Raw genomic sequence first — 15,488 nt, forward strand, 5'->3', positions numbered from 1 at the left:
CTATCCCAGGAAACTTAGGGCACAAGGTGGCACCTGGATAGGGTACCAATCCATTGCATGTCACACACACATACACAAACGCTATGGGCAATTTGGAAGCACCAACTAGCCTAATCTGCATGTCTTTGGACTGTGGGAGGAAACCAGAGTACCCGAAGGAAACCCACCGAGAAGACCATGCAAACTCCATGCACACAGCCCCAAGGCAGGAATCGAACCCAGAACCTGGAGTCTAATCACTCTTTTACTAAAATTAAGCTGTTTCTGCCACCATTTAGTAAGATATACTGTATGTAATATACACTATATGGCCAAAGGTCTGTGCTGATTTTAGAGCTTTGGGGATTTCATATTCATTCAGCCGTAAGAGCATGTCAGTCACTGATTTTGGGGTGCATTCAGGGTTTATCTCCAAGGTGTTCCCAGTGATTGAATCATAGATGGCCAAGGATCATTGATACCCATTGGAAGTAAAGGCTGGCCCATGTAGTCCAATCTGATAGAGGAGCTACTGTAATTTAAGTTGCTAAAAATGTTCATATTGGCTCAGATAGAAAAGTGTCGGAACACACTGCACATTGCAGTTTCTTGTGTATGGGGCTGTGCAGCCATAGACCAGTCAGGGTGCCCATGCTGAGCCTTGTCTACCACCAAAAGTGCCTAACATAGGGACATGAGAATCTGAATTGGACAAAGGAGCAGTGATAGAAGGTAGCCTGGTCTGATGAATGCTATTTTTTTGTGGATGGTCGGATGTCTATGCATACCTTGGGGAAAAGAAGGCACCAGGATCCACTTTGGGAAGTATACAAGCTGGCGGAAGGACCATGGGTCCTGCTATTCATGTGGATGTTACTTTAACAAGTACTACCTACCTGAACACTGTTGCAGATGACGGAGACCTCTGCATGGAAATGGTGTTCCCTGATTGTACAAATGGTTAGTAAATGGTTAGAGGAACCATTGACAATGAGTTTGAGGTGTTGGCTTGGCCTCCAAATACTCCAGATCTCAATCCAGTCAAGCATCTATGGGATGTGCTAGTGAAACAAGTCTAAAGCATGGAGGTCCATCTCGCAATTTACAGGAATTATAGGACCTGCTACTGATGGCTTGGTGCCAGGCAACACCTTCAGAGGTCTAGTGGAGTCCATCTCTTGATGGGTCTGGGCTGTTTTGGTAGCAAAAGAGGGACCTATTCAGTATTAGGCATGTGGCAATAATGTTATGGCTGATTTTTGTACATGTTTAGCTTAGGTTAACTTTTGTCTTGACATCCACATGAATAGATCATTTCAAGAATCAGTTTGTCTGATATAGTGAAAGTCATGCTTTGGTTAAGTTATTACATAGACGCATGCTGTTGTCTGATTAGTCTGTAACCAAGTGCTGGCTGTCAATACGTCTACGCTGTGTCTGCACTGATCACATCACCATCAAAAGACATTTACTTAACGGAAAGGACTGAATCGATCAGCAGATGAACTGATAGAAGTCGAACGCGGATGGTGATGGTGATGAGGCTCGCGTGTAAACTCGCTGATTGATTTTATCTCAGGTGATTAAACAGGAACCGACATGGATGATGCTGGGAATGACGGTGAGAATTTAAACCCAGTATTGTAAATTTTATCACTCTTCACAATTTGTACAGTTGTTCAGGAAGCAGATTCGGTCATAAGTGTACGTTGGAACTGGAATTCAATCTCTTAATTAAGATTTCCATACCCTTGTGTTTGGTTTGGATTCCTGCAGAAGAGATTAATATTTTTCATATATTTCAGAAAAGTCTGTTCAAGATTTCATCCTAGAAAATGTCAAAATATTTCAAAACATACACATGGCATTATAATATATTAACATTTCATAAACAATGCATAAGGTTAGTTGTATGAGTTAAAGATTATTTTAAAATAATCTACGACTATCTCTGTGACCTGGTTTTAGTAGCAGTAATAAAGAAGTGCTGAATTCCTTCTTTCTACCTCTCTCTCTCTCTCTCTCTCTCTGCCTCAGGCACTGAGCCGTACTCAACCCTTATTCTCTCTAACTTTCTAATAACGTGTCATCCTCTTGTTAATGCACTGACTTCAGGAAAAGCCTGACGAGGACAGCGAGAGGAGTGTGTCTTTCCATAACCTTTCCCCTCTGCTGTCTCCTCTGTCAGTACACACACACACAATAGCTACACACTGATGAGATTCTGCATACTGTGGCAGGAGAACTGTCCTGCATACTGCAGAAAATTATAGAAGTAGAGCACACACACACACACACACACACACACTTACACACCGTCACATACATTTACATTCAGTTACTGTTCAAACCAGGCATGGGACCGGCAGGAAGCATCAGGAGGTGTATTGATCGCACCTCCGCCTCCTCACACTGCCTCACACACGAACGCATTAACAGCTTCCAGCAGCTCATTTGTGACGAGAGAGTTCTCATGTGTGTGATGTGTTCCACAGGACACGTTTCCCACTGTGCTCCAGGACACAAGAATCTCTCTAATGTTAATTTGTCAATATTTATAATGCATACAAACTGTAGATACTCAAATCTGATTGGTCAGAAGGTAGAGATGGTTCCTACTGCAAGGTGTAGATGTTTACGGAATATGAATGTTGATATTGTATTGGTGCTACAGTAACAGGTCTTTCACAAAGACATGTATGGCAGATGCTCCACATGATGGAAATAAACGGTGGCAGTATAATTATTTTTTATTCACATGATTCAACTGGTTTCTTATTTTCTTTTTGTTTTGTTTTCACTTGGACAATTTAACCAAATTTTGTCTTTTTTTGTCTCCTTTATAAAATAAACCCTAAATTCACTCATTCACTTTCTCATCGTCTATACCACATTATGTTCCAGGGTAGGGAATTACGGCACGATTCAGTGCCAAACCAGCACAGGGCACACATTATATACAATATGGAGGACACGGAGGAAACCCACCAAGCACGGGGAGAACATGCATGCAAACTCCATGCACACAGCGCCAAGGCTGGAACCCTGGAGGTGCAACCATGACACTACTGTGACGCCTTGACTGTCCATCACTCTGTTTTCAGGGTCATGGGGACCTGGAGGTTACACACATACACATACAGCACTCACACACTCATTCACACACTACAGGCAATTTAAAAACACCTAACCTAACCTACATGTCCTTGGATTGTGGGAGGAAACCGGAGTACCCGGAGGAAACCCACCAAGCACGGGGAGAGAACATGCTTCCGGCTTGTTCATTAAAAACAAAGCTTTACGTTTGTAAATCTATACATTTCTAACATTTTCTCCCCGGCATTTAAATTCCGTAAGTCCTTTAACGACTGACTTTAAATCCGTGTCCTGCCTGAGCCAACCATGCTATCAATTAAAACAGTATTTTTTTATCACACTGAAACATCTCTCATAAGATATATTATTTAAAAATCAGTTACAGCTACAAGATCATCTATTTTATTAATACAATTTGTTTTATTAATTATTTAGCAAATCTAACACTAAAAAATTCTACCGTCCTGCATCGATCAGAACGTATACAGTAGATATGCATAAAGAAAAAGACTGTATAAATATTAAAGCAGCTCTATCGAGTATCTCGAGCTCTCCTACAGCACAGAGCAGATCTCAGCATGACGGCCCAGAGCCCGCGGTTACCATGGCGACTGGGTTGACAGGGAGCCGGTGCTGTGTGTTTTTCGGATGGCGGGATGAGTATTGGTTAAAAAGGAGACAGGAGGTTGACGTGAGCTACGCGTATACAGTAGGAGGTGAACTTGGGGAAGGTTAACAGAGGGATTACTGAAATCTCTATTTGTATTATTTGTGATGAAAAGCAGAACACTCCAGATGATTTCATAAAAAGTCATGATAGTCATACAGTCAGTTTTATACAAGCCATATTTAGGCTGCTGACAGTTCATTAGTGCCAACAAGTGCCAATGTAAAAAAATAGTCTATCTATCTATCTATCTATCTATCTATCTATCTATCTATCTATCTATCTATCTGTCTGTCTGTCTGTCTGTATGTCTGTCTGTATGTCTATATATTTGTCTATCTCTACTTTATCTATCTCTCTGTCTATCTATCTATCTGTCTGTCTGTCTATCTATCTATCTGTCTGTCTGTCTGTCTGTCTGTCTGTTTATCTCTAATTTATCTATCTATCTATCTATCCATCTGTCTGCCTGTCTGTTTATCTCTACTTTATCTATCTATCTTTCTATCTATTTATATATCTGTCTGTCGGTCTGTCTGCCTGTCTATCTTTACTTATCTATCTATCTATCTATCTATCTATCTAACTTTCTATCTGTCTGTCTGTCTATCTGTCTGTCTATCTATCTATCTATCTATTTATCTATCTGTCCATCTATCTATCTATCTATCTATCTATCTATCTATCTATCTATCTATCTATCTGTCGGTCTGTCTATCTCTACTCTATCTATCTATCTATCTATCTGTCTGTCTGTCTGTCTCTAATCTATCTATCTATCTATCTATTTATCTATCTATCTATCTATCTATCTATCTATATATATATATATATATATATATATATATATATATATGTTTGTCTGTATGTCTATTTATCTGTCTGTCTTTCCATCTATTTATCTCTCTATCTATCTATCTATCTGTTGGTTTATGTATCTATCTATATACAGTACTAAGGTAACTGAGAAACACTGTAATAAATATTGTTTTGCGTGGCTTATGATTAACAGTAGACACAGCGTCCACTTGAAAATGTGTTTTGCTAAATTTCTTTTAACATAAATTCAAAAGACATGACCTGCTAAACTGAGCGCAGGAAATCAGTCATCCGCTGCTAATGAGTGAACACAACTCCAAGGCTAATGAGAGAGAGAGAGAGAGAGAGAGAGAGACTCTACACAGTACAGGAACAGCAAAATACAATCAGACACTTTTAAAAAGTGGTTAAAGACACAATCAAGATTTGTATAAGGAATGGTGTGTTACTAACCAGGAGTTTCTGCAGAAGCAGTGGAATCACACGAGCACACTCACTCTCACTCTCACTCTCTCTCTCTCACACACACACACACAGACACACACACACACACACAGTATGCAGTCCCTAGAGTGTGTCTCGCGTGCTTGCCTCTGGTTACATGTAGGAGTGGACATGTGACGGCTTATCTGAAGTGACAGGTAGTCAATCAGAGGGACACTACGGGTACAGTATATGTGCACACACACACACACACACAATATATAATAATAGTCATATAGCACACTCTCATATATTACATGATGTAATCCCATACATCAGATTGGTTTGAAAAAGCAGTCTGTTTTTCAATAACTTGCCCACTCGAATTTCTTTATTTCTTGACATTGTTTATGATATTTATGATGACTCATCAAATCTACATTATATTAGAATGTTTTATTGCTTTTCATGCTTTTTCACTAAAACAGTGGAATATAGATAGATTCTCCAGGATAAGTGCATTAGTGTAGCAGGGGAATATATAGAGAGAAATAAAGGGATTTTTAACTTTTATAACTGTTATTGTGCGCAATTTAAAAATCCCGGTTTGACTTGAACACCCACTGTAATTTTTGTAACTTAAAGCAAGACATCATACTTTAGCTCTGTTAATACTGTAGTTACATTTAATGTTAAAAACATCTGCATGTCACCTACCTTAAAGCAGCTATAAAATGTAATAATCTATTCTTATATATATATATATATATATATATATAGCCTATATATATATATACAGTACTGTACACTACCGTTCAAAAGTTTTAGAACACTTGCAAATAAACACTTTTTTTGTTTAGTGATTTATTTTCTACATTCTACAACAATACTGGGGATTTCAAAACTATAAAATAACACATATGGAATTAGGTAATTACATAACAACAAAAAAAACAACAGTTAGTTGTTATTTTAAGACACAGAGGTCAGCCTTTCTGTTATAGTTCTTGCAAGAACAGTATTGTCAAGTGCATTTGCAAAATCCATCAAGCACCATAATGAAACTGGCTCTCATGAAGGCCGTCCCAGGAGGGCGAGACCAAAACCTACCTCTGCCGCAGACGAGAAGTTCATTTAGAGTTATCAGCCTAAAAAATGACCAATTAACAGCACCTCAGATTAGAAGTTTTTACAGAGCAGAAGTAGCAGAAACATTTCACCATTAACTGTTCAAAGGAGATTTTTTGACACCTTCAGCATTCCTTTACAATGTAGAAAGAAATAACAATCAGGAACCATTATGGAGTTAGAAAGTGTTCTAAAACTTTTGAACGGTAGTGTATGTTCTACCAATTTTGTTATATACTGTAGGTTTATCGTGTCTGCATAATTATGTACAAAATCATTCAGTATTTCCAGAAATAACATTACAGGAGAATATATCTTCTTCTTCTTTGTCTTTCAGCTGTTCCCTTTCAGGGGTCACCACAACGAATCATCTGCCTCCATCTAACCCTATCCTCCGCATCCTCTTCTCTCACACCAACTAACTTCATGTCCTCTCTCACTGCATCCATAAATCTCCTCTTTGGTCTTCCTCTAGACCTCCTGCCTGGCAGTTCCAACCTCAGCATCCTTCTACCGATATATTCACAATCTCTCCTCTGAACAAACCACCTCAATCTGGCCTCTCTGACTTTATCTCCAAAACATCTAACATGGGTTGTCCCTCTGATGAACTCATTCTTGATCCTATCCATCCTTGTCACTCTTAAGGAGGAGAATATATGCATGGCTGTGAAGAAAAAAACATACAGTACAAGACAGACCAGTTTTCAGATGGAAACTTTTTTTTGCGTTTATGCAAAAATGTTTTCAAAAGCATCTTTTTCTTATGCTATATTTTTGTATGCGCCCAAGACTTTTGCACAGAACTATAAGTAAAACAGCTGTTAGGTTTTACTGAGCTTGCTGGAGAATATGAGTTCTTCTGGTAACTTTGACACACTCGCTCCTTTTTATTTTCATATAGTGGTGCCTAAGACTTTTGTACAGTACTGTGTGTGTGTGTGTGTATATATATATATATATATATATATATATATATATATATATATATATATAATTATTATTATTATTGTATTGTAATAATATTTTAAAGGCTTTGATTTATAACAAAGGTTCCAAGTCTTCAAAAAAGGAATAGACCATTTTTAAAATAATAATAATAATAATAATAATAATAATAATCAGCTTGTTTATGAAAAGAACTACATATTGACAGCACAGGGACAAAATAATTTTTGTTTCCATTTTTATTACCTAAATCTTAAAATTGTATGTTTATAGCTAAAATTTGTTATATAGCTCAATAATTATCATCATTGTAGAGTACCTTATTATTACTATAATAATAATAATAATAATTATTATTATTATTATTATTATTATTATTATTATTAAGATTAGTAGTTTGAGGCACATGGGAAAAGGGTTACCCAAGGCCATAGGCCCTGATGTGGTCAGTGCTGTGTTGTGCATTTGCCTTCTTATCTCCAGTCATGTCCACGCTCGGTGAATAATTGGCATTGTGAATTGCAACTCGGGGCGATACAGACATTCAATTCCGGTAAGCATGGGAGCACATTTGCTGCTTCGGTCCCAGCAATTTCCCTCTACCCTGAGCTCTTCTGCTTCTGGAATTTTCTTGTTATGGATTTATTTTCTTTAGTCACATCAGAATTCCCGCATCGGAATTTTTCTTTTTCATCTTGAGAAAGCAAGGTTGTTGAGGAGGTCACTGTATTGTTTATGTAACTGATTCCATGAACTACTTGCCTTTCTAATGCACCAAAGCAATAAATGTAACTAACGACTAAAACAAGCCATGACATGCATTTCTGTAACAAATAAAAATATCCAATCATTGCAAATTGCTGTGGTGAAAAAGAGGGGGGTAAAAAAAAAACTTTTAATGTGCTTTTACAGGAAAACTATAATATGGCTTTGCACTTGGCCACCACCACATATTTAATTACTTTGCTCGATCAGCCAACCCTCGAGTGTTTTATTGTTTAATTATTGTGGTTCAAAATCTTGTTATAAAACTACTGTAAAACAGTTTCAAAGAAATTAGACGACATATTAATTTTTCCTTTTTTTTAAAAAAATATTTTACACTTATGTTCTTTTAGGCTCTTTTAAATTCCCCTCGACCCCCCCACTTCCTGTTACTGCTGTTGTGTACGGCTCTGTCTTAGTACGTTCCTCTAGAGAGGAGTATTTTCATTAAAACAAGCTTTAAAATGAGTAAATTATGCAGAAATATTGCATAATCGGTGGCATTTGTCTTTAAATGATGTATCATATAGAAGCCAGAGGTGACAGGATGCAAACTGAGGATATTAAGGAAATCTTCTGATAGATGGTTGAAAGCCTGAGTGGATCTCTAGATGGATGGACAGGCAAATGGATGGATGAACAGATGAATGGAAGGATGGATGCACTGGGTGGAAGTGGCATTTGCCTTTAAGGGAAGATGCCCTCTAGTGGAGAAAACATGATGAAGTGCCTTAATGGCTGCCTTTCAAATAGAAAAAAAATATGTGATGCCCTCTAGGGTGCAGTTTTGTGTGAAAATGATGACAAGATGATGAAGTGCTCTAATGGGTACTTTTTCAGTGAAGAAAATGAGATGCATGAGTTTCTTTACCTGCAAGAAAATGGGATGATGTGCCTATTGGGTACTTCTACACGTGAAAAATGCCCCCTTTAGGGCACCTCTATAATCAAAAAACATATATATACATACATACATACATACAAGATAATGCTCTCCAGGTGTCAGTTTCATTTAATTTATTTTTTTTGCCCTTGCCCTACAGGAAGCCCACCCCTGGCAGAATAGATGGATAAATTAATGGTTTAGGTAGACGTATAGTTAAGTGGATGGATGTTTGGATGGATGGATGGATGGATGGATGGATGGATGGATGGATGGATGGATGGTAATTTGGTTGAATGAATGGACAAATGGATGGATGGTTGGTTCTATGGATGGATAGAAGGATAAATCTTTTGGATGTATGGATGGAAGGTGAGAAGGAAGAATGAATGGATGGTTGGACAGCAGGTTGGCTAAATTAATTGCTAGTTAAATAGATAAATGGTTGGTTGTATAGAGGAATAGTTGGATGGAAGGACAAATGGATGGATATATGGTTGGAAGGATTGATAGGTGGGTTATTGGATATATGGTTGGTGTAATTAACGTTTGCTTAAGTAGATGGACAAATGGATGGCTGGTTGGTTGTATGGAGGAATGAGTGGATTCTTAGAAGAATAGATGGATGGAAGGTTAAATTAATGGATGGTAAATGAATACAGGGCTTTATTATTACACATTATCTTGGATCTGTAATTCAGGATCTCTAAATGACTGATTATATTAGAAATTGACAAATGGATGGAGAGACAAACTCATCACATATATCATCTCATCCCTCTATCACACAGACACTGAAAGCTCTCAGACATTAATCAAGAGTTATGTTCCAATCTAGTCCTAGGGATGCCTTACCTACAGTTTACCCTTCAGCTATCTTTACCCTTCCTGCAAACACAGCTAATTCAGCTCATTAGATAATAATCAAGCTCTTAATGAGCTGTATGACACAATTGTATAAAAAAAAAAAACCTTCACCTATCGTGCATTAGATGCATCAGCGTCTGTGTGTGTGTTTCCCGTGCTCTCTTGCTCTCGGGGTGTGCTCAGGTCCATAAGGTTAATGTAGCGTTAAAGTGGAGTAGTGAAAGATGGGCATCAATATGAAGCTCCCAGAACTCCAGGACCTCAGAAAGGTCAAAAATAATCAAGTCTAGTCATGGAAGACTCAAGTCTAGGACCGTCCTCTGATTTCTTGCCTTAATGACACCCGATTCGAGCAGTTCATTATCAACTTTATTAGATGCTTTAACGCAGGGAAATCACCAAACAGTGCTGGAGTCATCAGGAGTACAATTGATTTCCTTTGCTGTAGGTTGTCCTTGACATTTCTGAGTTCTTGGAGCTTCACATTGATTTATGTTGATCTCTTGCTTAGTGTTTAATGCTACATTAATTCTTATGAAGCTCACTATCTCTTCTCAAGTGCAGAAAATAAAAGGCTCTCTGCATCTAAGCCTCAGACCTTTGTGTGTATTTTGCAATTAACTGAATTCTAAATGAATCTCCTGTAAATCAAATGAGTGACACTAAGATATTAAGATGCTTGTTATGTTACTATTATTGTTATTATAATAAGGGGATTCTATTCGCTCTCTCTATCTTTCTTTATCACACTTATTCTTTCTTACCCGTCTCTATAAATAAGTAAGGTGCTGTTTCCAAGGTAACATCTCCTTGGTGATTGGGCCACCTGAAATCTTGCTAAGCAGAAAATGTACAAGATGGGAAGACAACTTTCGGGCCACCTGATAACCTCGGATTTTCTTTTTCTTATACACTGATAAACTCAGCCGCTCTGGCCAACTCCAAACAACATAAATCTCCAGCATAAATTCATTATCATGGCCTGCTCCCTCCATCACTTTGTTGTTTTTTTTTTGAGAGTGATCCCTATTAAATGACTGCATATGGCTAAACCCTGCCTAAGTGCTCTCGAAGCTGGCAATAAATTCTCAACAAGCTATCAATAAAAACACAAAAAGCCCCGGTGATACTGTGGATTTCAATCATCCAGGGCATCTTGAATGTCTAACAGTGGTACGGTTTCAGAAGGAGAAAAAAATATATAACCATATTTCTGCTTGTCAATTGAGTGATAGAGAGGAACCTTTGTGTACCTTAAAACTTTTTGCAATTTGCATAAATTAAATGCTTTTTAAAAGGGACACTACATTTTCCTTCTCTGACATAAGACAGCTTACCCTTGAGTTGTATCCTGATTGAGTTTGCCCTCTGGAAGAACTCTTAAATGTTGTGGAATTAGAGAAAACTGAGAGCTTACTTTCCATCCATCTATCCCATCTAGAAACCTCTGTAGTCCATCTAGGGACCATGGAGGCCATTGCTGACCATTGCATTTTTCCCACTTTTATAACTGTGGTAGGACCTCCGGTCAACATTCACACACACCCGAGGGGAGAACATGCAAACTCCATGCACACAGAAAGGTTCCTCACTGGTTCTACTGTTTCCTAATTATTTCCCTTAAGGGAATCCATTCTAATAGAGATCATAAAGTATCTTTAAAAGTTTCATGCTTGATGGAACCTCTTTATTAAAGAATGTAACGTTTGTTATCCATATATTCTTAAATGAAGTTTTTTCATTGGATGGTTAATAATTTTAATCTTTCTAAAGATATTTTTTTTAATAACAAAGTTAGTCTATATGTGTTTCTTTACGATTTCTATTTTTAAGTATAATCACATAAGAGAGAATGTGATAGCATAAAAAAGTTTAATTGTGTTCCTCATACTGTATAGGTAACATCTTACACTTCCTTAACTTTCGAAATGTTCCTGTGGGGTTTTGTTGGACAGATAATGAGTTAAGTGCTTTCCAAGACGGTTGTTGTCGCTTGTGTATTGATCTACTAGCATAATGATGTTTCTTTGGGTTCGTCCTAAAGCTATTAATGGCACAAGATGGAACCTGTTTTTGTTTAACAGTGTAAGAGTGTATCAGATAACTACAAGCCGCATACTTTCCTTACAGTCTTTACTAGGAATCAATGCTAGGAAGGTTATATGTAGATTTGACCTTTTTACCCTGCCACATTAAATCTGCAAGATCTGGCACTGGTTTAAACTCACGCCCTTCCCATTTTTTTTACCTAGGCTTGGATTATCTAACCCATGCTGCTTGAAGGGGCTGGAGTGTATGAATCAAAGCATTAAGGGTCTTGCCCAGGAACCCAACAGCAGTACCATGGCTCTATAGTCCATCAACATAATTTATTTGGAATCATGTGAGAACTTGTAAGGGTTTTCTTCAAGGAATAAATTAAACAATCATTGAGAATGCTTAATGTTCAGGTTTGTTAGCACTGCACCAAGCTGTGCACCTCCAGAGTCTGGGTTTAATTTTTATCCTGGGTCTGTATGCATGGCGTGTCCATGATCTCCCTGGGCATGATGGGTTTCCTCCTGGTACTCCGGTTTCCTTGGTTCACAATCAAAAAACAAGCAGATTAGGAGAATTGCCATTACCAAGTTGCCTGTAGTGTATGAAGGAGCGCGTGAGTGTGTGTATATGTGTGTGCCCTGCGATGGATTGGCACCTCACCCATTGAAAAGGGGTTTGGAAGGGTTTTATTGGATCATCATAAAGATGGGTCATCTCCAATCTATATAATTTGGATGCTCTCTGATATCTGGACACTTCATTTGAGGATCCTAATCTGAATTCTTGGTTTAAAATACATTGCAGTGGGTTGATAAATTTATTTTCCAAATGTACAATAAAAGCATACACTAATGTAACATTGATGTTACTAATAAGAATGACAAGTGAGAAATAAACTGCATGCAAAAAGAAATAAGGATTATGCTGTTAAAAGAAGTAATAAACGACAAGTTGATGTTGCACACGATGCAGCAGAAATGCATGAGCTGGACCAGTGGAAAAAAAGTAGAACGTTGTGTAGCAGGGCACCATCTAGTGGTCATTCTATGCTATATAATCAAGATTGTGGTCTGCATGGAGTTTGCATGTTCTCTCTGTGCTTGGTGGGTTTCCTCCTCAAAGTCCAAAGACATGCAGATAAGGCTAACTGGCGTTCCTAATTTGCCCATAGTCAGTAAACCAGCATGTGAGTGTGTGTATGTGTGACCTGTGACCCCATCAAATTGGCACCCCATCCAGGACGTACCCTTCTGATTCTGGGAGAGGCTTCAGGACCCCCATGACCCTGTATAAAGAGAAGATGAGATGATAGTTTACCACCAGACATTGGTACCAACATGGCTGAGTGGTTAGATGAGTCCAATTCCCATCTTGGGGTCTGTGTGCATGGAGTTTGCATGTTCTCCCTGTGCTTGGTGGGTTTCCTCTGGGTTCTTCAGTTTCCTCACACAGTCCAAAGACATGCAGATTAGGCTAATTAGCGTTTCCAAATAGCCCGTCTTCTGTGAATGAGCGTGTGTGTGTGTGTGTGTGTGTGTGTGTGCCCTGCGATAAATTGGCACACCATCCACCTAGATATACCTCACCTAAATCTCTGGGATAGGCTTCAGCCCCCCACAACCCTCTATATAGGATAAAGACGATGGTTTACCGACAGGCCTTGTACCAAAGAATTTTTACAGAAATGCAGAGTTTGATCAGGATCTCTAAACACGTTTTTCTAAATCTATAAAAGTCAAATGTGACTCATACTGACTTTACATAACTTTAATCAGAAGAATCTAGATGCTTCGAAGAACCTCGTCAAGTGGAAGAGTGCCAGGATCTGGAATTGTCAGTTGTTGTGGGAAGTAATACACTGTAAAGCATCCCTGCTGGGATCGTCTCTCGTCTCTTTATTAATATCAATGTCGCAAAGAGTGTCAAAAGACATCACACCTCATAATTATGTTGTTACAGGAAATCAATAAGAAGCCGATGGGGATTTGAGGCCTACGTGAGCAAAGTGAACAAAAGGCTTTTATTAAAGAGCGGAGAGTGTAATGGAGCCAAAATGGTGCAGCGTGTAGTACTGTCTCCTCACTGCTCCGGGATTCGATCCTGAGCTGGCGTAAATTAAGTCTGTACTGAGTCTCACACTGTCCCGTGTATGTTTGGTTTGGTCAAGGTGTTTTTGGTTTTCTCACATGTACTGTACTAAACAGTTTGACAGAATTAAATTAAGATGGAGATGAGCTCAATATTGATAACGTCCCTTAGATAATAAAAGTACAATGCGCCCAAATGAGACTAAAAGTAGCGAGGCTAGTGCTTTTTAGAATTCGGTAAGTGAACGTGACAAATTCCAGTTAAAACATTACAACCCCCTAGGATTTGGGTTCTGCTTGTGCCATCGGGTCAGGGCTTGGCTCTGCAGAAACTTTAGGAGTGTGCTGTGGTGTTTGGCATCAGGACATTGGCAGTGGATCATTTTGAGCGCTGTGGTTTGCGGGTTGGGGACAACATGGATTAGACTTGTTCGCTTGGCACATTCCATGGATATTCAAATTGTAGGCCTGGTCAGGGGCCTTGGGCTGTTTTCCTAATAAGAAAAGCATAACATGATTTAATAAGTGGCTAGGCTAGTGATTTTATAATTCGGTTACCATACACGAGTGAAGTTGTTGGACTGCTGATCAGAAGGTCCCCAGTTCAAGCCCCAATGCTGCCGGACTGCCACTGTTGAGCAAGGTCCTTCACCCCCAAGTGCTTAGATACAATTGAATGTTAAGCTGGCAACCCGACAATGTAAGTAACTGCCACAGAAACAATAGATATATCTCCAGGGTGGGGAGCATCCGTTGCTGGATGGTACATGCACGGACTCTATCATACCCCTGGTTTTTGGGTTCTGCTTGTCCCACTGGGTCAGGCATTGCTCTGCAGGATTCCTAGAGGTGTGCTTTGTTGTAGGGCACCAGGACGTTGGCAGCGGATCTTTCCAAGTGCTGCAGGTTGAGGGGTGGCAACTATGTGGTTTGGACTTGTTTGTTTGGCGCATTCAATGGATGCTCAAGTTTTGGAGGCCTTTAGCTCTTTTCTTGCTCTGCCCTGACCGCAGAAGGCTGTGGAGTACTGGGTGTTCTGGTACCTTTTTGTTGAATTGTGTTGGACTGGCTGTTCTGTCAGATCGGTCTGGTCTTTGGTGCCCATAGGAATAAATAAGTGCCATGGGGGGCCCATGATCCTGTTGCCAGTTTACTCGTATAAGTTATATAATTGATAACGTTATTCACTTCGCCTGGCGGTGGTGGACGAGACGTATGAGTGAATGTAATTGAAGACTACAATTTGACAGAATTTAATATCAGTTGCATGTTTACTTCTTTTGAGATGGAGACGAGATGAACTCAGTATATTATTAACGTCACTTAGATGATAAAGAGAAGCATAACACGCTCAAATGTGATTTAATAAGTAGCAAGGCTAGTGCTTTTATAATTCAGTTAGCATATACGAGTAAACGTGACAAATATCAGTTTCAAATAAATCTCATTTTGGGATACAGCTCTGCATTCCCCCACCGACACACACACACACACACACACCACGCAGAGTGCATTTCTCTGGTTTAGCTGTAAGTCCATGTCAGTTTCCTCTCCTTGAACTAAGCACAGAAAAACCAGCTTGTTGCCTGACATGCATACAAAAGACACCGCTCACAAAGCTAACCCAGATCTGTCAGCTGTCCATCAAATAAAAGAATCAGGGGAGACACTCCTGCACGTGTAAGCGTGTGTATCGCTGGAGGCGCTTATATTATGAGCCCACTCTAGATGGCTGAGCCTGAGGCGTGTATTTCCGTGTCTCATTACCTCTGCTGGGTGTCAGGGA

This window comes from Clarias gariepinus, chromosome 16 (assembly GCF_024256425.1).
Source record: "Clarias gariepinus isolate MV-2021 ecotype Netherlands chromosome 16, CGAR_prim_01v2, whole genome shotgun sequence".
NCBI classification, from domain to species: domain Eukaryota; kingdom Metazoa; phylum Chordata; class Actinopteri; order Siluriformes; family Clariidae; genus Clarias; species Clarias gariepinus.